Source organism: Herpailurus yagouaroundi, unplaced genomic scaffold (assembly GCF_014898765.1).
Source record: "Herpailurus yagouaroundi ecotype Mexico unplaced genomic scaffold, PumYag 166, whole genome shotgun sequence".
In the NCBI taxonomy this organism is placed as follows: domain Eukaryota; kingdom Metazoa; phylum Chordata; class Mammalia; order Carnivora; family Felidae; genus Herpailurus; species Herpailurus yagouaroundi.
In genome coordinates, this window is record NW_024412407.1 from 776,662 (window position 1) to 801,063 (window position 24,402).

The following is a 24,402-nucleotide window of genomic DNA, read 5'->3' on the forward strand; positions in this document are numbered from 1 at the left end:
TGAGTATGCTATGATTGGTTATCTTAAGAAATCTTTTCTGGGGCGCCTGGGTGGCGCAGTCGGTTAAGCGTCCGACTTCAGCCAGGTCACGATCTCGCGGTCCGTGAGTTCGAGCCCTGCGTCAGGCTCTGGGCTGATGGTTTGGAGCCTGGAGCCTGTTTCCGATTCTGTGTCTCCCTCTCTCTCTGCCCCTCCCCCGTTCATGCTCTGTCTCTCTCTGTCCCTAAAATAAAATAAAATAAAATAAAATAAAATAAAATAAAGAAATCTTTTCTATAAGGAGAAGAGAAAAATAAGGCAAAGCTGTGATAGGTAATAGAGCAGTAGTCACACATTAACTGGGAAAAAGGGATATGTGCGATTGTGGGCTTGCCACACTAACATTGCTTTTGTCTGTATTGAAACATACCTGGGAAGTGATCTGTTTTTGACAGAAAGAGAGACAGAGGGAGAGAGCAGGGGAGGGGCAGAGAGAAAAGGAGAGAAAGAATCTCAAGCAGGCTCTACCATTATTGCTGAGTGGTGTGAGTTCTATCTTATGACCCTGAGACCATGAACTGCACCAAAATCAAGAGTCAGACACTTAACCAACTGAGCCATCCAGGTGCCCCACTATGAAGTGATCTTGATTTTTGATTCCTTTCATCACAGTCACTGAGTGCCCTCCTCTGCTGTTGGACTTCTATGACTTTTTATGTCCAAAAGGAGTACACCGTGTCCTGGCTCTCAGCTCAGGTGAGCCCTTAATAACTCCATAACTCCCAACCCATTGCCACTAGGCCAACTCCAACATGGCAGGGCTGCTTTCCTCCTACTCACCTGCTATATCATTGCAGATAAGAGAAAAATTATGACTCAGTTAATAGTAGAGATTGATGGAACCCAGAATGGACACTGGTGCCTAGTAAATGTTGATTAGTGCATTCATGTTACAGAAACCTCTAGTCTCTACTGATGCACCCAAGAAGAGGGCCTTATGTGTAAAAATTGGGTAGACATACACAAAGTCCATTTCACAATGACACAGGAAGGACTAAATAAAATCTGTCACTAAGGACTGATGAAAGCATGGGACAACCACTTCCCAACATCTTAAAAATATACTATTTTTGATGTTGCTCAGTGTTAATTTTATTTGAAAACAAACAAACTGATTAGAGATAGGAGAGACATGATAGGCATGGTACGTGGTTGGAGTAAATCAAACGAAAGGACATTCTGGCTGAGCCCAGCAGGATCACATGCAGGACATCCAGGAGACTTCCATCTCACAATAGTAACTTTAAAAGTTTCCCAATCAAACCCGTAACATCTGCAAAAGAATAAAATATATAGTCAAGCAGGTTTCAAAAAGGATGAAGAATGTGGCTTCATTTCGGGAATCTGAAAGGAGACCAACAAATGTCAAATGGCACTGAATTCCATGGAGTCAAATGGCCATGAGATGTTCATCCCCCAAAAATGGGGTTTGCAAGGCTGGTTGGGAGCCCAGATAAGCTGGAAGTCTAGAGAGCCCAGGAAGTAGGTCCACAGGTGCTAGTTCTCTCTCTATGACTCAACAGAGCAACCCTACCACCTTCTCACCAGGGATATATACTCATTTTCTCCTCCATGCACTGCCCACTACTCACCCTTGTGCAAGGTGCCAAGCAATGGCCCCGACACTGAAAGACTATAAAGCAATATTTGAAAAAGTTTCCTCAACACATTGATTATTTAAGCACACATGCAACCTCTCCCATATGTTCAGGGGAAAGTCTTTCCTTGGAAATTTCCATTTCTTCATCTTTATAGTGTTTCCTTGGTAGAATGACTCATATTTAAATTACATTTCTAGGGGCGCCTGGGTGCCGCAGTCGGTTAAGCGTCCGAATTCAGCCAGGTCACGATCTCGCGGTCCGTGAGTTCGAGCCCCGCGTCAGGCTCTGGGCTGATGGCTCGGAGCCTGGAGCCTGTTTCCGATTCTGTGTCTCCCTCTCTCTCTGCCCCTCCCCCGTTCATGCTCTGTCTCTCTCGTCCCAAAAATAAATAAAAAACGTTGAAAAAAAATTAAAAAAAAATAAATTACATTTCTATGTGAATTTTTTATATTATTTTATATTTTTTTTCATTTTTTTAAACGTTTATTTATTTTTGAGACAGAGAGAGACAGAGCATGAACAGGGGAGGGGCAGAGAGAGAGGGAGACACAGAATCCGAAGCAGGCTCCAGGCTCTGAGCTGTCAGCCCAGAGCTCGACGCGGGGCTCGAACTCACGGACCGTGAGATCATGACCTGAGCCGAAGTCGGACGCTTAACCGACCGAGCCACCCAGGCGCCCCAATGTGAATTTTTTTTAATTTAGTGCTTGGGCACCTGGCTGACTCAGTTGGTTAAGCATCTGGAATTGGCTCAGGTCATGATCTCATGGTTCATGCGTTCATCCCCCACAATGGGCTCTCTACTGACAGCTCAGAGCTTGGAGCCTGCTTTGGATTCTGTGACTACTTCTCTCTCTATCCCTCCCCCACTAGCTCTCTCTCTCTCTCAGAAAAATAAACATTTTAAAAAATTGATGAAAAAAAAACTGTTTGTTTGTTTGTTTGTTTGTTTGTTTTGAGAGCAAAGGAGAGTGCAAGCAAGCAGGATTGAGGCAGAGAGAGAGAATTCATGAGACTGTGACCTGAGCCAAAACCAAGAGTCCATCGCTTGACACAACAATAAGCCACCCAGGCACCCTGTATCTGAGTTTTATACCACAATACCTTGCATATGTTCACAGTCAATAAATCTCATAATCGATGATACATGAAAGTAGAAGGAGGGGAAAGATGAATCAGGAATAGGAAGACTGTACTATCTTGGTCCTCAATGGCTTTCCAAATTCCCAGGAATACCCTGAATAATGCTCAAAAGTGTCTGCTTCAAGGAGGCCTCATTTTAAAGCTGTTGTCTACGTTTAGAAAAGTCTTTCAAAGAAAAAAACACTGGGACACCTGGGTGGCTCCGAGCTTAGGTGTTCAACTTCAGCTCAGGTCATGATCGTGAATTTGAGCCCTACATCGGGCTCTGCACTGAAAGTATGGAGTCTGCTGGGATTCGCAATCTCTCTCTCTCTCTTTCTCTCTCTCTCTCAGTCTCCCCCTCCACCTCCTCCAACACTTCCATTCTCTCTTTCTCTCTCTGTCAAATACAAAAACTTCATAAAAACTTAAAAATAAAAGAAACAAACACTTTTCTATAAAAAATACACATAAACAGTCACCTGGCCCCCTCCCTATCTTTCTAATAATATTTCTACTAACTACAAAATTCCCTATTAAAGCCAACATGTCAGGAACATGCAGGTAATATTAGTAAACAAGAAGCTGCAACCTCAGGGCTCCTCTGAGATCCATCTGCTGACTTGATTTGTAAAGCCAGAAATAATTAGAGAATGATGGAAACAGAGCTCTCTCATGGCTTCTCCTTCCTGACCACAAAATAGAATCTGCTGGGATCATAGGGAACCAAGGAATCAAGAGCCCCGAAAAGAAAGCACAGAGATGAGTGGCTTACCCTTTGGAGTGGTGGCAGGAGCAGCAGTGGTGGCAGCTGCAGTGGTGGCGGCAGCTGTGGTGGCGGCAGCTGTGGTGGCAGCAGCTGAAATTAGAAGAAAAAGATCCAGGGGCTCTTGGTGGCTTAGTGGTTTAATTTTCTCTTGATTTTGTCTCAGGTCATGATCTCAAGATTCATGAATTCGAGACACTTGAGCTCTGCACTCACAGTGCAGAGCCTCATTGGGATTCTCTCTCCTTCTCTCTCTTCCCCTCCCCTGCTGGTGCTTCCTCTCTCTCTCTCTCTCCCACTCTCTCTAAGTAAATAAACTTAAAAGAAAACTTAAAAAGACAGAAAAGATCCAGCTGAGACTTTTCACTCTTCTCCAGGAATGGAATTTGTCCCACTTGAGCTTGGGGGTACATTCTTCATTCTGAATTCAGTTCTGCAATTGTCAATAGTTTGTCCTCTCTTTCGCCTGGCTACCCACTTTTCCCAGACTCATTCTTCCTAGCCCTTCCCTTGATGGGACAGAAAGAATTTGGGGTTTCCTTACAAGGACTGTAAGACTAAGAGACAAGCAAATACATCCACCTAGTGGTGAACACAAAATACCAAATCCATATGTGTTCTTATTCACAGGGATCATGGCTCACAGGCAAAAGGAAATCCCTAGTGAGATGACTTTATGGTTCCCTCCCATGGGATAACTTGATCTGATCAGTTTTCACTGCATCATGAATCAGTGTGAGTAGCAGAATAAACTATATAGGAGAACAACACAAGGAGAAGATCATGTATCGGCGGAAAAAAAAAGAAGTTCATGCATCTCAGATTTGTACAATAGTATCTCCTTTCTTTGAATGAAGTCCAATCTCTTCTCTCAAGTTCTGGCCTTAAAGAGGATTATATTTGTCTCACCTGTTCTTCAAGTTGGACTCCGCCTATTCTAGAAGTAACTAGGAGAGCCACATTAGACATAAAGGGAGACAAGGGTACTATTCTGACTGCATTAAACATGAGCAAATGCCCCCCAAACACCCCAGTTCAAAGTAAATGTGACAATTTTGGTGACAATTATCACTCTCCACACCATACACCAGAGCTTCTGACAAATCGCCAGGGTCAGACCCCACACTTGTGGGTTACACCTACCCCAGCAAGTAGATAGCTCAGTCTCAACACTCACACTGCAGCGATAATGTCTCAGTCCTCAATCACTTGAGATGATATTTTTTCAGCTGGCCCTGGCTTTGCAGGTAGGATGTATGGCACAGTGTATGAGGTCTGACCATAGTCTATGCCCTTATTACCAAAGAAAACAAGTCCTTCCCCAACTGAGAAGGGCAAAAAGGGAAGTCGTCCCAATATACGCATGAGTACAACACACACGGCATAGGATGTAGAGGACACTTGTGAGAAGCCCAAGAAATGCGCTTGGGGCTTTTTTACACAACCTTCAGTTTCACATAAGAAAAAAAAATGCAGATCAGCATGGGACTAAGGCATGCGTTACAAAGAACAAAGCATAAGGCCATTCATCAACTTCACCCTATATTCCTCAATCTCCATTCCACACTCCCATGCAGGCCTACTGCTGTCATTTCTATATCACCTTCAGGAATTAATTACATTGTCTTTCTTCATCCTGAAACTGATTAATCCCACTTCTACACACTGACCCTATATTCACCCCCTCAAATTATGGTCATCAAGAAGACTTTACATGCAACTCCCCCAAATTCCCACACCACAAATTCAGACCATAATCCCTTGTCTTTTCTCCTAGACAACACTTACAGTTTGCATTGGTCCTTTCCAGAGACTATATTCTCTAAAAATGTATAAGAAATCAGCAGATTTTCTATGGTCACAATGAACTTTACAAGCAAGAATGTGGCTTTCCCAAGCAGCTGCTTTGCATTCTGTCCTCCATGGCCGCGTGACACGAGACAGAGATGGAAAACAGTCATGGCAGGAAAGACATGAAGTACAAACACAGACTTACCAGTAGAGCTATCACTTGCAGCGCCAGTTGTCTCTACAAGAGAAAAAGAAAAATAGGCATAAATTAAACACCAGCTTAGGGCATAGAGGGAAGAGAAATTATAGACAACATTGCAGGCTGTCATAACTGAAGAACCTTGGGCTTTTCTACTTGTGCTCAGGGCAAAAACATACACACATAATATAAAACCAACAAAACCCCACAAAAGACATAATACGTCACCATTTTCTGCTCTCCTGAAATAAAACTCTGATTGCATTCTTTTCTTTATTTTTTTATTGATTACATTCTTGAACATATTTTAACGACACTCACAATGACGTTGAACACCAAGGTTAAAACTGAGCAAAGACCTGACTGGATTGCCAAAGCCTAAAGGGAGAGTCCACTCTATCTTGAGGGGTCAGTCAAAATGGGGATGGAACAGGGCAGTGGGGTGGAGGACGTGGGGGCCACCATTCTAAGCTCCTCCAAACCCACACCCACACAGAGCGTATACGTTGATGGACTCTTGCCCCAGACCTTCTTTTCAGATAAGAATCTTTACTTACGGCCTGAAACCAGGAAGGTGGAAACGGCCACCAGTACCAGCAACGCCAAGAGCTTCATGTTGGTGAATTGATTAGCAGGGAGCACAGATAAGAAAGCGTGGAGCTCAGGAGAAGGTAGGACGCTGCCTTCAGCATTCCACATCCTGACCTTATATAGGCAGAGGGCACCAATCAGGAACTGCCAGATCAGAATCCAGGCTAGTTAATGCCAGGCAATGTTGGTACTGAGAGAAACCACTAGAGAGTCAACAGCACAGCCAGAGGCCCTCTGAAAAGATCACTTTAGTCCCTTGATTATGACACAGGTTTCAGGTCAAGACTTTTCAATAGGAAACATTTTCCAGAAAACAACTTTGTTTCCAGGCTTCCTCTCAACTAAGAGGATCAAATGGCACCACGATTACCCGTTCTGCTGACAAGCCAGAGGAACCCAACACCTAGCCTTGGGGGGATCACTCACCCTGCAGTGCCCCTTTCAGACACGTTAGAAGATGGACACCTACAGCTTGCTCAGCCCTAGGATTCCTATGGCAGCCTGTTCTCAGATCCATCCACCTAGGTCAGGCTGTACATTCCTCCACAGATGGCCTGCCTCGTGTACATGTAGATACTGTCATCTGACACTCACGCACAGTGAAGCAACACTGATATGATCTCTCTGGATTGAAGCATTTCTTGTGGAAAAATCCAAAGTCAAAGAGAGAGACAATAGAAAATGAAACTAACGTTGCTTAATTAATGCAGCCATTGAATCGATGCATTCATCCAACAAATATTTAGTGAGGGCTACGCAATAGAGAAACAGCAATGAACAAAGTGCTTAAAAATCCCATGGGATACATGCAACTGTGGGAGTTCATGCATTAAAAAGTGAACAGTAAGGAAGGAAGAAATGGAAGGAAGTAGGGAAAGAGAAAGTTGGGGAAGAAGGAAGGGAGGAGAAAGGAAGAAAGGGATTAGGAAGGGAGGGAAGAAGGAGGAAAAACACAGTGTATTGTTTATAAAAGGATAAGGCCTAATATGTAATAATACAGGAGAGAGAAAGGAAAGTATCTTTGGAGACAGGAAGCAAGGTTACAATTTCAGATGAGGTAGTCATAACAGGAATGAAGGGAAAGGTGATATGTGAACAAAGACTTGAAGATGCTGAGGAATCAATCTGATTACATCTTGGAAAGTGTGTTGCCAGGAAAGGAAACAGTGGGTGCAAACCCATTATCCATGCGGGTCTCTCGGCAGCTGTTGAGTTGGGCCCAACACTGCACCAAGACACAACCAACTATTTGCCCTAGTCACACACCCCAGCTACTAAGTCAATACAGCAATGAATCCAATACTCCATATTCACATCACAACCAAGTGTGATTCCGATCTCCAAGGAGAGGTACTGAACATGTCTTGGAAAACCTGGAAAGAATGAGAAATCACTACCTTCTAAAGGTTCCATTGCAGTTAAACGGTTCTAAGGCTCTGGGCTGATGGCTCAGAGCCTGGAGCCTGTTTCCGATTCTGTGTCTCCCTCTCTCTCTGCCCCTCCCCCGCTCACACTCTGTCTCTCTGTCTCTCAAAAATAAATAAACATTAAAAAAAAAAATTAAAAAAAAAAAACGGTTCTAGTACTTTGAAGGCTGTTCTTGTTCATACAAAGGATGCTTACTGTGACATACCCTCAGTGAGAGAGTCTCATTCATATGGAACAGTATTGAACATCTATTTCCACTTTCCTATTGAAATACACTTGAGGGGCGCCTGGGTGGCGCAGTCGGTCAAGCGTCTGACTTCAGCCAGGTCAAGCGTCCGACTTCAGCCAGGTCACGAAATCGCGGTCCGTGAGTTCGAGCCCCGCGTCAGGCTCTGGGCTGATGGCTCAGAGCCTGGAGCCTGTTTCCGATTCTGTGTCTCCCTCTCTCTCTGCCCCTCCCCCATTCATGCTCTGTCTCTCTCTGTCCCAAAAATAAATAAATGTTGAAAAAAAAAATTTAAAAAAAAAAAAGAAATACACTTGATATTCAACCCTGTGCAAATTTAAGGTGTACACCATGTAAATTGGATACATTTGTATGTTGTAATATGATTGCCTTGTACCATTAATTAACACCTCTATCATGTTACAGAATTATCATTTCTTTTTAGAGGTTGGAGTCATTAAGTTCTATTCTCTTAGCAAGTCTGATGACTATAACAATATTGTTGTTTATCTTGCGTCTATCGCTATACTGTGCATTAGCTCTCTAGGGCTTATAAATCATCAGGGGATGCAAACCACAACCACAATGAGATATCACCTCACACCTGTTAGAATGGCAAACATCAAAAAGACAAGACATAAGAAGTGCTGGCAAGCTTCTAGAGAAAAGAGAACCACAGTGCTCTTTTGGTGGGAGTATTTGTTATGCTTATTTTCACTTCCTGATTATAGTACATTTGAGCACGTGCATACATTTGTAGACCACTTGAATTCCCTCTTCCAGGATTTGCCTACTCGACTCGTTTAATTGAGTGTGTCTCATGTTCTTATCACTTAAGGACTTATACAAGATGAGAAATATTAACATGTTTACCTTTTCTAAAACCACGAAGATTTCCAAAATAACACAGATGTTTTAGTTTATTCACAGTGTGCTTTTAGATGGTTTATTCAAGAAGACCTATCATCTTGATTATAATGTTTATATTAAATATTTGAGAAAGATGAAATGGGGTCATCTTAAATTTGTGACACCTTCGTACTCATGCATACAGAGATCACAGCTCTCTAATCCCTAGATTTTCCAATGATCACAAACCTGACCCCAGTCACCAGGGTATACTCTTCTGTGAAGCATATTTGAAAGGGAGACAGGCCCTGAGATGAAACCAGAAAAGCAGCGTCAGCCTGAAGACAGGCCCTAGAGAGAAGCATCAAGGACTCAGTCGAAAACCAGACCCCTCACCCTTCAAAGTACACCACTCAGAAGGTGGAAGTCTCTGTAGCAGTCATGGGCTGCAACGGGCAAGGACACCTAACTGAGTCTCAACAAAACAAGATTAACAAGGCACAGACTGATGAAGGCTGAGGGAAGTCCCAGGGTGATGGGAGGATTTGGTATTAGGACCAAAGGGAAGATCTTTCCCTGTTCTGCTTCAAGGAGCTGAGAGATACAAAGAGTGCACAGTGACTCTCCAGCATTAGAAATCTGAAACTCCGAAATCTACTCTTTTTCAATACATGTCACTGCTATCATACGTTCTTACCATTCAGTCTCAACTTCAATACCACCTCTTCAGGGAAGTGTCTGATGGCTTCTAAACTCAAGTACCCCTCAACTTACAACCAGATAACTTGATTCTATTCCCATCATAATATTTAGGGCTACCTGATATTTTCTTGACTCTTTGTTTCTTTGCTCTTCGTTTGTCTGGTTTTCTGCCTCCTCTGTCAATAAATATGATCTAACGGAACAAAAGGTTACTTTGTTCAACAATATTTCATAGGACTCCCCAGAGTGCCAAGCAGTTAGTAAGCTCCTGAGAAATGTGAGTTAAGAATGCATTAATGAATGAAATAGAAAGTCATAAAATAAGCATAAAGCAAACAGAGAGGGCTTTTCTTCACATATTCGGGAGGGATATACTCTGAAAAGCAGGACAGTGGATATGGATGACATCTTGGAAAGCAGAAGCTCAAGAAATGCCTAGAGTTATGATCTAAAATAGACAAGGAAGAGTTAGGCAGGCAGGAATCCCATAAGCAAAATTAACCACGACAGAATTCCAATGGTGTTTAGCTACAAATGTACTTTGTTGCCTCCAATCTCTTTACTCAAATAAATCTGGATATACGCAGAGTTACACAAAAAACAACATGCACATTTCGGGGAAAATATGACTTCCACACATACAGGTGAAGCCTACACCTTACTAAGCTGTACCTCAACACCTCACAGGTACTTCCTGTAATGAAAATCCAGGAAAGTGTTCTCCAGAACTTCCATGTGTCTTTGTTCATTATTTTGCTAACAGGAAAGATCTCTGCTAAGCACGAATTCTCCCCATCATTGGCTTTTCCTAATTAACGAAAGGAACTTCCACATCTTCCCCTATTTCTCCTTCATTTCCCATTCCAGGATCAGCCCACTTACTGCTTTATATCAGTTCCTACCATTGTCCCATGGTCCTCCCTCCAAGTCTGAATGGCTGCTCCATGCTGGAAAGCCCAGGGCAAACCACTGAATGTTCCCCTATGAAGCTAAATTCAGAGGAGTGATAGTTCCCAAATTTATCACTTTATTTTTATTTCTCTTCTAGGAATACTTCATTGTCACTCCTGTCTTTCTTGCTTTTTCCACTCTTTCCGTTTTCTGAAGCTCTTCCCATTTCTGTCTACACTTCTTTCTCATCCGAATGTCTTTGTCATCTTCCAGTAATCTGTAGCTTCCATCATCCTTTGACCCCATCCAAACTTCAGTACTAAATTGCCTTTATTTTAGTTAAATGTCACTGGCTGTGCAACATTCCAGGCATCCAAAATGCCCTTCCTGGAAATCTGAAAACGATGACACTTTGAGAGTGTCACCCCTGATATCCTAGGGAAATACGTTTCTGAAGACAGTGGCAGGTGCACCCTGAAATACTTAAAAGAGCCTCCTTTTTCCTCCTCCTCACCTCCCTAAAACTTCACACTTACTCCTTCCATCTTTGATCATCTCATTAACCTCCTGGACGTCTGACAATACTCATGTTTCTACAGTTTCCCTCCTGACACCTTAGGGCAGTATCAGTATGAATATGGTGCCAAGCTGACCTTGAAATACCGTCAAGACTGCTTCTTCCTGCTCACTTGCTTCTACCCTAACATTTACATTCTCAGGCTTGTGAGATCATCACACTTGCCAGATGTTGACTCTGTACACTGACAACTATTTATTCAAAAACCTGCTCAAATATCTAGGACACTGATATAAATTTTATCTGCAATTATTGTTCACCTATTGGCACCTTTGTAGAAGGAAAGTGAGGAAGGAAGGAAGGAAGGAAGGAAGGAAGGAAGGAAGGAAGGAAAGAAGGAGAAAGGAAGAGAGAGAGGGAGGGAAGGAAGGGAGGGAGGGAGGGAAAGACTTATGGCCTCTTTTGAGAAGAACAGATTCTGAGGTGATATTAATTCATACCAAAACCTTCAGAACACATCTTTCAAGAGGAAGTCTGCACTGCATCAAGGTTTAAGTCAAGAATAATTTCAGTGTTTGTATAGACAATAGATAGACTTTGGAGAAATCCACATGGATTGGATCATAAGAGTTCATCATTTACCCTGCGTAGGACATAATGCCCCCTGTGTAGCACTCTGGTGGGAAATGTATAACCTGAATCTAATTATGAGGGACAATTTAAAAAACCCCAAACGAGGAAATTTGTATTTTTTCAAAACGGGAGGGCAAGTGATCTTCAACTTATCAATGCCATGCAAGACTTTTTTTTAAAGCAGAAACATTGGCCCAAAGGAAAGGAGATTAAGACACCAAGTAATTAGATAAAATATGTGATCTTAGACTGGATCATATACTAGAGGAATACAATTACATAAGGGACTTTATTGTGTCAAGTATTAATAGTGGATACATTTTTTACAATAGTAAAGGATTATAGCCGTGTTAAATTCACCAAGATTAAAAACTCTACTCTGGTTACATGAGGAAAACTGTGGTAGAATCTACGCTAAGGTAATTAATGGTAAAGAAATATACCTAAGGAACTTTGGGATCTGACAAAGGAGATTAATCATCTCCACTCTGTTAACCATCTTGAGATGGAATCATCTCCACTCTGTTAACCATACTGAGAAGTCCCTAGCCGCAACAAAAGTTCATATAGACATTCTGGTCTACAGACGCCACTAATCTCCACTGTAATGGCATCCATGACTAAGCACAAGAAACATGTTTGAAAGAGCCTCCAAATGATTTTAGCCTCTAGCCACTCCTGGTGTCCCCAGTGTGGCTCCAGACAGAGTCAAGAAGAGACAAGACATTCCTTTCGTGCCTTAGCCAAACTCCTCATCTGCAGATAATCTAAGCATACAAAAGTGATTGTTGTATAGGATCTTAGAATTTTGCAGAATAAGTGATCAAAGTGGATTTTGTTCCTTCTTCCTCACTTGGTTAGTGCAATATGAAGTGACCATTCCTCAATACAACTTTCTCCTTCCAAACACATTACTGTAACTAGCCTTGGTCACCGAGAAACAGTCACATGCAAACAGATGTTATCTGTGCAGGAAAGTGAACAGACAACATGGCTGCACCGGTTCACACCCTTACGGGCCTTACCTGGTACACAAGTCATATCTCAAACGGATTGACGAGGGCAGAATGACTTGATCCCAGCCACAGAGGATGCATACTAATGTGTGAACTCCTTCAACTGAGCTTGAGCACTTACCTTCTACGGCTCTCAATTTCCTTATCAGTTCAAAATGGGAATAACGATGTGAAAACAGTTTTTTTCCCCTCTCAATTGATTGTCATGAAGATCAAAGAGGTAAAGAGTGCTTTCTCAACTGAAAATCATATACATAATAAAGCATTTATTGTGTCTTCTTACAAAATCACCACTGACCTATAAATTCATTTTTACCCTATAATCAAACTAAAGATAAATGTAGCTATATTTTGAGAAAAGCACATTACCCAGTCTTTGCCCCTGTCGACTATCATCAGTGTGATCAGGACACAGAACCTTCGTAAGGGTGCCTTCTGATCTTGGCACATGCAGGAGGAAAAGAGGAAAGAACACAGGACTGTCAGTAAGAAACCTTGGCTCGTGCCTCGCCATGGCTATCACCTGCTGTCTGTCCCTGGACAAGGCTCCTTCCATCTCTCAGCCTCAGAGTCCTCATCCGCTTCCTCTTATGCCCGTAGCAGCCCAGCCCCCATCAATCCATATCCCCCTTTCTTGCTATCATTTTTCTCCACAGATCTTACATGATTTCACATTCTTATATAGTCTCCTTATTGTCTCTGTCGCCCTCATACAATGTAAGCTCCGTGTGGGAAAGCAGTCTTGTCTATTTTCTATCCGCAGGCCTAGAAAAGCCCATGAAAAGATGATGATGCACTGTACCTGTCAGAGAAACGAATAGATGAGGAATTAGGATATCAGATTAGATTATCTCGAATCTACTGGTCTTAACTGTTTGAATCTTTAACTTAGTCATGAGATAGTTTCACCATTTCATCTCATGGCCGCAAGTGAACTATAAAAACTACTTCCACCATCTTGCGAGCTTAACAAAAGCAACAAAGATTCAGGCTAGATGGAAAGACATTCTGATACATAGAAATAAATTCTAAGATAGTTCTGACACCAGAAATGGCTCCCAAGTTTTCCATTTGTATACAATTTATCTTCCAAAATATACTAAACTTGCTGGAAGACAGAGAACTCCTCTTTATCTGTTTACCCAAAGGCAGAGGGTAGGCAGTTTGAAAATAGGGCTCAGTGACCTCCGAAGGAACGGTATGAGGGGACCCTGGGACTCATTCCCTCTCCTTGAGGATCCTAGCATTTCAAAAGAAGAAAGAATATGCTCTGCACGGCAGGAGTTGATCCTGCCCAGAGGCAGAGAGATAGGTCAGATGGTATTTCATCTGCCCAAAGTGCCTTAAAATTAGATTGGAAGGTTTCAGTCTGTGCAGTGGTCATTAGGAGGATTCAGCTAAAGAAGAACAGACCAGAGGATATAAATGATCGTTAATTTTATTGCTAACTTTTACTATTTTTACACATAAGGGTAATTAACCATTATTTTTCACACACACACACACACACCACACAAAACCATTTTGCTTGCACATCAAAGCCACGATTGTTACCTGCAAACATAGGGGACAGTTAGTTGCTCTTTCCTGCTGAATGGGAGGAGAGAAATGAGCTAAGGGTGCAGCAGAATGAAGTTGAGACTATACCTCAGGGGGGCCTAACTGCCAGTAACAAACCAGGAAACGACATGGCCATGATGACTGAACAAGGTGCTGTATAAATTTCTGCTTTGGAACCATTGCAAAGTAAAACAAACAGGAATTCTCCATCAAATTCGAAGGCCTATGCGTTCAGAACAACTTTAAGGTGTTCTTAAGGTGACACACATGTGTCATCAGGGAGAAGAACTGGGAGTGGAAAGGCATGATTAATCCTAGAAGACCAACTTTCCAGGTCTTATCCAAGGAAGAAAAATATTTAAAACCCCTTGATATCCTGGTGTGGCTATTACCCCTTCTGAATGCCTGTAAAGGAGCCAAAATAGGACAGAGAGTTGAAATGATGGCGTGTCTCAATTTCAAAGGGGACAACGTCAAGGGGTCTTCTGTTAAGACATGAACTGTGTGTTTGCAGGTGTTGAAGAAGGAACACGGATGGAACAGGAAACAGGAAGATAAACTAGGTCCTGTTAGAACACAAGCTCAGGCCCCAGGGTGGGGCCCACATTCACACTTAACTAGAGGATATAAATGATTGTTAATTTTATTGCTAACTTTTACTATTTTTACACATAAGAGTAATTAACTATTATCTTTTACACACACACACACACACACACACACACACACCATTTTGCTTGCACATCAAAATAAATAAATAAATAAATAAATAAATAAATAAATAAATAAATATTTTTAAGCAAATGCGCCTGTCACGTTCCAGTCACTTTTCCACGTGCTGGTTAGTATTTTTATAATTGCTTAAAGTCTCCACAACATCAGACTAAGGAGAATGCTTTTTTTTTTAATGTTTGTTTACTTTTGAGAGAGACAGACGGAATGCAAGTGGGGAGGGGCAGAGAGAGAGGGAGACCCAGAATCTGAAGTTGGTTCCAGGTTCTGTTGTCAGCACAGGGCCTGACACGGGGCTTGAACCCACAAACTGAGAGATCATGACCTGAGCCAAAGTCAGACGTTTACCTGACTGAGCCACCCAGGTGCATGGAGAATGCTTTTAACTGGATATGCAGGGGAGAAATATCTCAATGTGTCTACAATATTAATGGAAATGATTGACTCGTGGGCCTGGGAAAGTTAGAATGACAGCTGTCTTCACATGACGCTAGAGCTTATAGCTCAAGTGGTGGGACCAAAGGACTTTATTCTTTCCATTTCTTGCCTCTGGCTCTTTGATGATTGGTTCTATTTTCAGTGAGTTTTGTCTTTTGTCCTCCTAGAAATGGCTTTCATTCAATCCTGGGCTCAAATCTTCCCCCAACTCGGATAACATGAAGTGTGGATCTCCTCCCTTATTTCAATACAAAAACTTTAACCTTCAGTCTGATTGGATCAACCTAAGTCACCTGCCTCTCACGAATCTCTCCATCCCTGAACAATCAACTGTGACCGAAGATTGGAGATTCGCTCACTGGTTTGCTTAGGTTTCAGCCACAGGTTCCATCCTAAAGACCTGGGTAGATTCAGCTTCCCCAGAAGCACAAGGAGCTACCTGAGAGACACATGGATAGTCACTTGTAAAGTAGGGTAGGCTCACTCAAGAAAAGAGAAATTCATCCTATACAGCTAAACTACCAACTCTTGGTGGAACACATTTCATGTATTTGACAGTGGGTTCCTAAGATTTGGGCAATAACACTCTCCTGACAAAACTGTCAGACAGCTCTCGTTGACTGCACATTTGCCAAACCGAGAAAAATGAAATTAGAAGTACTTGGTGACATGTAAGAACTGACAGGAAGGGTCAAGGCCTCCCATCTTCAACTAGCCATACCTGTGATGGTTCACAGAAGCAACCATCCAAAATGAACTTTCCTGTAGTTGTGTCCCGGGCTGTTTTTTCTTGCAGTTTGATTGAGACATAAAAAAATATAACACTGTGTAACTTCATGGGGTACAACATAAGGGCTTGATATAAATATCTAATGCAAAATGATTACCACAATATATCTGGTTAGCATGTATCACCTCAAATAGTTACAATTTTTTTTCTTGTAATGAGAACTTTGAAGATCTACTCGTTTGGCAACTTGCAGACCCACATACCGTATGGTGAACTGTAGTCACCATGTTGAACATCATTCCCCAGAACGTCTTTAGCTGGAAGTTTGTGCCTTTCTACCACCTTCACCCGTTTTGTCCTTGCCTCTGGCACCACCAATCTGTTCTCTGTATCTGTGAGGTCAATTTTCACCTTACGATTCCACTTACAAGTGAGGTCATACAGTATTTATCTTTCTCTTTGACTTATATCATCTAGAGTAATACTATCGAGGTCCACACGTGTTGTCACAAATAGCAGTATTTCCTTCTCTTTTATGGATGAATAATATACCAGTTGTGTATATATCCCATTTATTTATCCATTCATCCACCAATGGACACTTAAGTTGGTTCCATGTCTTGTCCACTCTGCATAAGGCTCCAATGAGCATGTGAGTACAAATATGAATTCAAGACAGTGGGTTTTTTTCCTTCCCAGAAGTGGATTTGCCAGATACTATGATACTTGTATTTTTAGTATTTGGAGAAGACTTCACACTATTTTACACAGCTGCTGCACCAACCTACATTACACCGACCCTGCACGAGGATTCTCTTTTTTTCAAAGAATTCAGTAAACACTTATGTCTTGTCTTTTGATAATCTTTATAATAGGTCTTCATATCTGCTCATCAGCCCTGAAAGTTTTCCAAGTTTCTTCTTCTTCCAAGATTTCTTTCGTTATACATATAAATTATAAATTAGTCAATTTCCACAAAAATATTTTATGGAATTTCTATAAGTTGTTTTGAAAGTATATACAATTTGAAAATAATTGGCTTTTTTAAATTATTGAGCCCTCAATCCATAAACATGATCTATTTATCGGCTATGACGTTTTTCTTTAAATTATGGCAACAGTCTTTTCTGTTTCTTAACAGAAAATTCTGCAAAAATGTGACCTTATTCCTAGCTATTTAATCCATTTGAACCTATAATAATTTCATTTAAAATTAATTTTTAAGGGCTACCGCGGGCTCAGTCAGTTAAGCATCTGGACTTCAGCACAGGTCGTGATCTCCCAGTTCCTGATTTTGAGCCCCGCATCAGGCTCTCTGCTGTCAACACAGAGCCTGCTTTGGATCCTCTGTCTCCCTCTCTCTCTGCCCCTCCCCACGTCATTTTCTCGCTCTCAAAAATAAATTAACATAAAAATAATTGGGGAGTGCTTGTGTGGCTCAGTCAGTTCAGCATCCGCCTTTGGCTCAGGTCATGATCTCGGGGTTTGTAAGTTCAAACCCCACATTGGGCTCGCTGCTGTCAGAGATGAGCTGGCTTCAGATCCTCTGTCCCTCTTTCTCTACTCATCGCTCACTTGCACCCTCTCAAAAATATATAAAACATTTTTAAATTTTTGTATCCTCTCTTTTTATAAAAAAAATAAAGAAAATAATTTTTTTTATTTCTTCATCTGGTAAAACCAAAAACAGAAGAAAAATGCTTTTGTATATTGACTTCATATGCAGTTATGTTGCTAAATTTTATTAGTAATCCCATTTAATAATCTTCCATCACCTATACATACAATAATGTACCTTACAAATGGTAGTAACATTATTTGCTCCCTTCCAAACCTTATGCACCTTTCCTGTTCCCTGCCTTATTGAACTGGCTTAGACCTTCAGTACAATGTTGAATAAGACTGGTGACAGTGGGCAACATTCACCATACTCAATCTCAGGTAAAAAGGGAAATGTTGTTCCAAAGCTAGCAAAACCCTTCATACATATATTCAAATGATCTTACATCTGAACACACTTAGGACTCTGAAATCAATCATATTACTTCTCTATTGCTGCATCACTAAATATCATGAATTTAGTGTGTCTTTAAACATTACACATTACATTCTCATAGAGTCCATGGGTCAGGAGTTTAGGCGCTAACACACCAGGTCCTCTCCACAGACTCTCACAAGGCCGCCAGCAAGGTTTCAGCCAAGCCTTGTTCCTTTCTGAAGCTCTGCATCTTATTCTAATGTCACATGGTCGTGGACAGAATTCATTTCCTGGCAGTTGTATGACTGACAGCCCAGCTTCTTATTGACCCTCAGCTGAGGCCACCCTCAAGTCTGAGAGGTCAACTGCAGCTCCAATGTCACGTTGTTCTCTCCATAAGCATTTTGTAACGTGAATGTTTATTTCTTCAAAGCCAGCAGGAAATTCTGTCTTTCCGATATGTGAACAAAGCCTAATCAAGAGAGTGACATCGTATGGCCTTTGTCATGCTCTGTTAGACTCAAGTCACACATGCCACCCACTCAAAGGGAAGGGATTACACAAGGGTAGGCGTGGATCAGTGGGGTTCAGTCTATAAGTGGGCACCACACAATGAGGTCTCCTAAAGGTGAACTATGTTTTCACTTTCATGCCACCTTGGAGGTTTTCAGGGAAGGCTTGGAGAGCTACCCCTCAAAATCCTAGAGGAAGAATTACATCATCAAAAGACATGAGTCTAAGAGACCTTTTTCCTGTTTGTCAGTGAATAGGCCTGAATCCCATCGAGGCAGGTTCCCAATTAGATAGAGAAGGCATGACCAGACAGTTTCACTTCAGTGGGTCAAGGAGGATGTCACTGTATGACCCCACACCCTGGTACTGAGCAGGCATTCAGCTGAGAGACTGAATGGTAGGTGTGGACAGAAAGAATGATCCAGAGAAGGGATCAACAGAATCCGAAAACAAGGCTGAAATGGTCCAAATTGAGGATCAAGTTCTGAGAGAGAGCAGAAACTTGACCGTCACCTGCCATGAAAGGAGAACGTGAGTAGTTCAAGAAAGGCACAGTGCAGTTGTCAGTTCACTGGAGGGGCTGATGGGCAGGCAACCGACAAATTGACGGACCAAATCCACAAAGGTTTGGCCACAGCTATTTAAAAATGACTAACCCGGGGCGCCTGGGTGGCGCAGTCGGTTAAGCGTCCGACTTCAGCCAGGTCACGATCTCGCGGTCTGTGAGTTCGAGCCCCGCGTCGGGCTCTGGGCTGATGGCTCAGAGCCTGGAGCCTGCTTCCGATTCTGTGTCTCCCTCTCCCTCTGCCCCTCCCCCGTTCATGCTCTGTCTCTCTCTGTCCCAAAAATAAATAAAACGTTGAAAAAAAAATTAAAAAAATAATAAAAAATAATAAAAATGACTAACCCAAAGCTGGAACAGAATAACTTTCTTGTGAGTAGGTCCGTTTCCCCAGCTATGCAGACAATAAGTGGGAAGCAAACAGAGCCTGAAATAGGAAATAAAAGTACTGGGGGAAAACCTCACCGCCCAGAGGACACTTGGCTAAGAGTTGTATGCATGCAACACTTGCTTCTGAGTTTCCTCATATGATAGTGTTCCCTTGCTATGGTGACAAATTACCACAAAATCACCATATTAAAACAATACGCATCTCACAATTTCTGTGCATCAGAATTCAAGGCACTACTTAGCCCAACTGGATTCTCTGCTTAGTGCCTTACAAGGCAAACACCAAGACAGGAGGAATTCTGCTCTTTTCTGGAGATCCTGGGGAAGAACCTGCCTCCAAGGTCATGTGGGTTGTTGAAGAATTTACTTCCTGCTCAAATGGTCTCCTTCCTGTCAAATCTACAAAGGCACTTTGAACCATTTCTGTGACTCAAATATTTCTGCCTTCCACCTCTGTCTTCCTCTTTTGTTCTTTGGGGCTCATGTGATTACATTGAGCTCAGCGGGATAATCCAGGGTAATCTCCCTATTTCAAGATCAAGTATAATAACCTTCATTATTGTAAAGACGCTTTTGTCATACAACACAACATATTCTTCAGTGTGTTATCTCCTCATAACTGACCCTCTTGGGGATTGGGCCTGAAGCCACCGTGGAGGCCATTCTTCTGCCTACATCAACTTCTACCTAAATGTACATAATACACATACAGTTCTGTGAAGATTTGCTCCCTTCATTAATGTTCCAGTTGCTCAAGTACAAACCTTCAAAATGATGCCTGACTCCTCTGTTCTTTCACAAGCCATACCCAACTTGTCAGCAATCCTTAAGCTCCACTTTCAAAATATATCCAGAAACAGACAGCTTCTCATCACCTGCATTGTTCTCCCGGAACAGGGTCAGCATCATGAGTGGCCTGAAATAGCTTTCTAAACTTTGTCTTTGCACATACACTGTCTCCCCAAGTTCCTTCCTCAAGAAGTTAGCCATAATTAGATGAAAAAGAACGAAATACTGCCATTTGCAGCAACGTGGATGGAACTGGAGTGTATTATGCTAAGTGAAATAAGTCAGTCAGAGAAAGACAGATATCATATGATTTTACTCATATGTAGAATTTGAGAAACTTAACAGATGACCATATGGGAAGGGAAGGAAAAATAAGATACAGAGAGGGAGGCAAACCGTAAGAGACTCTTAAGTACAGAGAACAAACTGAGGGTTGATTGGGGTGGGGGTTTGGGAGAGTGGAGAAAATGGGAGATGAACATTTGAGAAGGGCACTTGTTGGGATGAGCACTGGGTGTTGTATGCAGGTGATGAATCACGAGAATCTATTCCTGAAGCCAACTGTGTGTTACTGTAACATACGTAACCCTGTATGTTAGCCAACTGCATGTACTGTAACATACATAATGACACTGTATGTTAGCAAACATGACAATTAAAGAAAAAATAATAAAGGGTGGAGGAATGCCAATAAATAAATAAATATAATTTATTAACAAGAAAAAATAAGTTAGCCAATTTAACAAGAAAAATTATCATGAAAATGTTAATCCTGTGTTGGAATTCCTCTGTTCTCAACCATCTAAGGCCTACAATCTTGCAGCAGAATCCGAAGTCTTCATAATTGCCGACCCCTTGCGGGTTACCTGGCCTTCCACACGTGACAGCCTTGTAGGTGGTTGGAGTCAGAACACATGTGGCTACAAATCAAGGGCGGGAAGTGCATAGAATCCACTCGGCCAAAAACGCTATCAACGAGGCATCAGGATTTTATGTCTGAGGGTAGCAAAGTCGGTTAAGCGTCCCACCCTTGGTTTAGGCTAGGGTCATGATCTCACAGTTTCATGAGTTCCAGCCCATCTGGGGTTCTGCATGGCGGAGCTCTCTCTCTTTCTCTGTCTCTCTCCCTGCCCCTCCCCTGCTTGCGCTGTCTCTGACTCTCTCAAAATAAATAAATAAACTTAGAAAAAAATCACTCACAAGTGATAACAAGTAACTAGCAACGAACTGTGGTTACTCTGTGACTGTGGCACAAGACACAAGCGGACCGACTGGTTCCGTAAAAAGTAATTAAGCATCCCCCTCTAGTGGTGAGCACGTATGATTACAGCTGCTCTGTCAATAACAAATCTTCAGGCCGAACTGATTCCTCTCCTTCCTTAGATGAACATTTTTAAGATAATTGTAGCTGTCAGGGTCCATTCAGGAGGCGTAAAGCATACAGAAAATAGAACAGAGAAAGCTTATTTATTGACATATGAGGAACATTTAGAAACGGAACTGTAAAGATATACAAAGTTTGGAATATAAAAGAGAATTTAGGGGAATTCAGGAATAGCAGATACAGAGAACAGCCAATACCACTAAGGATGGAGCCGAGTACACAAGGAACGAATAAATGAGAACGAAGGATTCTGAGGCTGAAAATTCAGATCTCGGTGGAGAAACTATGCACGTGGCCCACTGCATAGCAGAGACATGCTGAACCGCAACAGGAAGCCACCTGCAGGCAGGAAACAACACACTGGACTGAGAAACAAGACCCTGGACTGATGGAACTGGCTGGGAGCGACCAGCGGGGAGAAGGAAAGAAGGAGCTACTAGAAACCACTGGGAAGCTACCGCAGTGGGGACAGCGAGACCTGCTGGGACGCAAGCCTTAAAGGCACGACTCATCACAAAGGTTAACTAACTTAAGAATTAGAAAAAGAAAAAAGGAGAAGAAAAGGAAAAAAAAAAGTAGAAAGTTATAGGAGTCGAGTGAAGGGAACCGCTGAAGAAAGAACTTCCAGGTAGGGTCGAAATAAATAAATAAAGAGAGAGAGATAAAACTCTCCGTAAACTCCAAACTGAAGAAATGTCTTCATCGGCTAAATGGCATCTACAAAAGGCTACCACTAATAATATGTACAATGGAGAGGCCCTGAATGCTTTCTCCTACTATCAGGGATCAGAAATTGCTAAAGATCTCTGCTCTCATCCCCTCCAACTGATACCTTTAAGAAGTTCCTATGCAGTCCAACAGGTGAGAGAAGCAGAAAACGACATGTGAAAAGGTCAGAAATGATGAAACACTGACTTTACTTGAAGATGATGTGGTGATGCACACATACAACCACACGCACAGGCAAAAAACATCTGCTAGAAAACATAAGTGATTTAAAGTAACATCACAGACAGAAAGTTAATATAGAAAGATCAATTTTATTTTCCATGTGTTAGCAATGATCAACTGAAAAATGAACATTTTACAACACTATCTAAAACAGCACCAAAATATGTATTTATTTACGAATAAATTTATCCAAAAGGGGGCCAGACCTCGATAGTGAAAACTACAAAACATTGATGATGGAAAATGATCTATAGAAATAAATGTAGATGTATATACAGTATTCATGGCTTACAAAGAGCAACAACATCAGGATATCAGTTTATATCTTCAATTCATTCTCAATCAATGTTTTGGCAGGCTTTTTTGTAAAAAATGACAGATTCCAAAATGTACATGACAAAGTAAAAACTGACAGATAGCCAAAAGCATCTTGGGAAACAACAAAGTTAGAAAATCACACCACCTATATAAAAACTTTTCCAACTAAATTAATCAAATCACTGAGATACTGACTTAGAGACAGAAAAATGGGTCCATGGAGTGAAACACAGAGTATAAAAATTGATTCATTCATATACAGTTATTTTGTTTGGGACTAAAATGCTAAGACTACTCAATAGAAGAAAGAAGTCTTTCAACAAATTATGCTGGGAAAAAATACAAATACCTGTACGATTAAAAAAAAACACGATTCATACCTCATACCATAAACAAAAATCAAACACTTGATCATAAAACTTAACATTATAAATCATCTAGAAGAAGACCTAAGGGCACTTGGGTGGCTCGGTCAGCTAAATGTCAGACGTCAGTTCAGGTCATGATTTCACAGTTTGTGAGTTTGAACCCTGCATCGGTGCTGACAGCTTGGAGCCTGGAGCCTGCTTCAGACTCTATGTCTCCCTCTCTTTCTGTCCCTTCCCCACTCATGTTCTCTCTCTCTCTCTCTCAGAAATAAACACTATTTTTAAAAAGAGAAGAAAAATAAGACCTAAAAGTATATCGTGTCCATCAACTGATGAATGGATAAAGAAATTGTGGTTTATATACACAATGGAATACTACGTGGCAATGAGAAAGAATGAAATATGGCCTTTTGTAGCAACGTGGATGGAACTGGAGAGCGTTATGCTAAGTGAAATAAGTCACACAGAAAGAAAGACAGATACCATATGTTTTTACTCTTATGTGGATCCTGAGAAACTTAACAGAAGACCATGGGAGAGGGGAAGAAGAAAAAAAAAGAAAGTTAGAGAGTCAGGGAGCCAAACCATAAGAGACTCTTGAAAACTGAGAACAATCTGAGGGTTGATGGGGGGTGGGAGGGAGGAGTGGGTGGGTGATGGGTATTGAGGAGGGCACCTGTTGGGATGAACACTAGGTGTTTTATGGAAACCAATTTGACAATAAATTTCAATTAAAAAAAAAAAGACCTAAAAGTATACCTTTTTCAATGTAGGGAATGCTAACATTTCATAGAAAGAAAACCAAAATGAGCCCTAACAAGAAAAAGAAAATTGAAAAACTGGATTTCATCAAAAATGTTATGTTTCATTTACCATCTCTGTCCATTAAATAGAAGTCCCTAATAGCAGTACGATTTGTAACTTGAGAGGAAATATATTCCTGTGGCCCAAAGTGATGAAGAATTGGGTGTTCCAAATTGTAATGGCATCTCCATTTAATCGCTCCTTTACAAGATAAACGAATCCCAGAGAAGAACAGGTGCCCAGTTAATACCGTACTTACACCCATTACAGAAACCTGGAGCTACCAGCAGAGCTTCAGTGTGATTCACTTGCCCATATCAACTAATTTCACCCACAGCTGTTATTAAGCCAATTCTTTCCCGTAATTATTGGAGGCATTTTTGTTTCTTTACATCATTTCCCTTTGTTGAATTCAAGGGGAATGTGTCTTTTCAAGCTCACGGCGGGGGGGGGGGGGGGGGGGGAGGGGGGGGAGTAACAGCTGTGGGTGAAATTAGTTGATATGGGCAAGTGA

General features: G+C 41.7%; 2 long non-coding RNA genes across 2 annotated transcripts in view; one reads left to right on the forward strand and one right to left on the reverse strand.

Annotated features, from left to right (window-relative positions):
• The first annotated feature begins 273 nt into the window (after nt 1–273).
• The window catches only part of LOC121038428 (uncharacterized), a 26,179-nt gene continuing 2,050 nt past the window's right edge, over nt 274–24,402 (forward strand). Inside the window, exons 1-2 of the long non-coding RNA XR_005794342.1 lie at nt 274–1,288; nt 15,760–15,765. This is a non-coding gene — a long non-coding RNA (uncharacterized LOC121038428). The remainder of the gene's footprint in view (nt 1,289–15,759; nt 15,766–24,402) is intronic.
• On the reverse strand, nt 3,522–6,215 carry LOC121038426 (uncharacterized). Its single transcript, XR_005794340.1, has 3 exons — nt 6,076–6,215; nt 5,525–5,557; nt 3,522–3,621 (listed from the first exon to the last, which is right to left on the reverse strand). It is a non-coding gene; the product is annotated as an uncharacterized LOC121038426 (long non-coding RNA).